A 2,321-nucleotide genomic window follows, 5' to 3' on the forward strand; every position below is an offset into this window, starting at 1 on the left:
GCCTGTGGAGAAGCATAGGAAAGCAAGAGTAAGATACTTTAATTAGATCTGATTGTTAATACAATCAAACAAGAATAGGATAAATACCATAGGTCAATTAGGATTAATGTCTAAAGTCTGGTAAAAAGGTGAGACATAATGGGGAAACAAAATTTAAGGCTGCTGAGAAAAAAAGAAACACTGTTTCAGTGTTGATTTACTATGTTTCTAGTGGGTCCACAATGGTGTAGATTATTTTTGTGTAATCCAGATAATATAACATGATTCTTTTTATTTTCCTCAGAACATCTCAATATGGAAGATTTCCTATATTTGAGGTCCCTCACTGGGTTATAAAATTGGAATGTAACTTAATATTAGTTCGATGTCTTTGTGAAATGCATGCTGCTATCCACACGCTATTTCTCATTTCTTGTTCCTTCAGCTTTGTGTATGCGTAAAACACGCCATAGTGGAACTGTCTGTTGAATGCGAGCACGTTCATGTGTACCTCACGCTCACAAAACACATCCTCCAACGTCTTTCCTCCACTGCCACCACCCACAGCGCCAAACAAAGGCTTGTATACCCCATCATGGTCTGCTGCTCTCCTCATCTGATCAGAGTCTTCTGCTTGAGCCAACAGGCGGAGCCCCTCAGGATACAGCTTGCCACAGGCCGGGTCGCGGGTCTCCGGGTCGTCTTTGCTCAGTTCAGTGCAAAGGAGTTAAGAGTGATGATAAAAGCACGTCTGTCGGCCTCAAACTCAAGAATGGGACACATGATTTCTGCTGTGACATCACCGTGGTTCTTACAGAATTCATAGACTGCCTCAAGGTAAGGCTCGTGCAGTTTACTGCGCAGTAATTCAATATTCAGTTCATCTAGGGTGTTTTCAGACATGCAGTCTTGAAAGAATGGAGCTAATGGTGTTTCAACCTGAACAGCATTGAAGAGATCGGAAGGCGTCTCGGCAATGTTGGCTGCTTCCATTTCTGTGAAGCGGCCCAGTGGGTGGCACTTCACCAGAATTTCTTTCACAGATTTCTTTTGCAATGCGCCATTCATCAGTAGAATCACATTGTCTATCATGTAAGTCATGTATGTAAAAACTGTGCTCAGGGGTTCCAGGGAATGATTCCGGAAATATTCAAATTCTCTGCATAGCTTTTTCCTCATCTCCGTGTCAGTTTTGGAAACAGTAAGAGGATTTGTTTGATTATCCAAGAAGTTGCCATAATCAGTGGTCTGGAGATGAATTTTCACATCTTCCAGGGTCTCACACTGAACCAGGTTGATGTAGTCTTGCTGGGTCAAGAGGCCGGCCTTGCACCCCTGCACCAGGCCTTCCAGGTAGCCATGGTCCACGTTAAAGTAGAACTCTGCGCCCTCCAGCATGGCCAGAGAGATCCCAACCAATGTGGGCTGAAACAGCTCCAGATTCTGGTCAGCTCCTGAAGGTTTGTCTCTAGTCTGGAAAAAAAGGCTAGCAGTTATGAGGCGTTCTCAGGGAAGAAATCTATCAGCTGATAGTCAGGGTTTTCATGACTAGTTTCTTCTGGTTTCTGTGGCTTTCAATAGCCTGTTCAGCCGTGTTTTCACAGCAACAGTGAATCAGCTGGCAAACCCGAGTAAGCCCAGGAAGCAAACCACAGAGTAGGAGACAGGGAGGGTCAGGGCCCTGCTCCATCCCTCCTGGAGCAGCAGGCCCCCTCCCAGCTGTCTAAAAAATTTTTAAATAATAGAAAAAAATTGAAACTTGAACTACCATAGGTGCAGAATCCCTCTCCTGGGTATATATCTGAAGAAATTGAAATCAGTATCTCAAAGAGGTATCTGCACATCCATACTTATTGCAGAATTATTTCCAAGATATGGAAACAATCTAAATGTCACCTAGCAGATGAATGATAAAGAAAATGCGGCATACATTTACACAGTGGAATATTATTCAGCCGTTAAAAAAGAAAGAAATCCTGTTTTTGCGACAGGGATGAGCCTGGAAGGCATTATGCTAAGTGAAATAAGGCAGACAGAGAAAGACAAATACTGTATGACATCGCTTATATGTGAAGTCTTAAAAAAAAGCTGATTTAATAGAAGCAGGGAGTAGAAGGGTGGAGGCAGGGATGGGGGACATGGAGTGATATAGGTCAAAGAGTACAAATTTTCTGTTATTTGACGAATAAATTCTAAGGATCAAATGTACAGCTTGGTGACTATGGTTAGTAACATAGTATCTCATATTTGAAAGTTGCTAAAAACAGATCTTAAGCATTCTTACCACACACAAAAGTTAACTATGTGAAGTGATGCATTAATTATCTTGGTCTTGGTAATCA

The 2,321-nt window shown here is 42.2% G+C and overlaps 1 pseudogene; it reads right to left on the reverse strand.

Moving 5' to 3' along the window:
- Positions 1-322: 322 nt before the first annotated feature.
- LOC115305096 lies at positions 323-1,475 on the reverse strand (annotated as a pseudogene).
- Between the last annotated feature and the right edge of the window lie 846 nt (positions 1,476-2,321).

The sequence above is a fragment of the Suricata suricatta genome, chromosome 10, assembly GCF_006229205.1.
Source record: "Suricata suricatta isolate VVHF042 chromosome 10, meerkat_22Aug2017_6uvM2_HiC, whole genome shotgun sequence".
NCBI lineage: Eukaryota > Metazoa > Chordata > Mammalia > Carnivora > Herpestidae > Suricata > Suricata suricatta.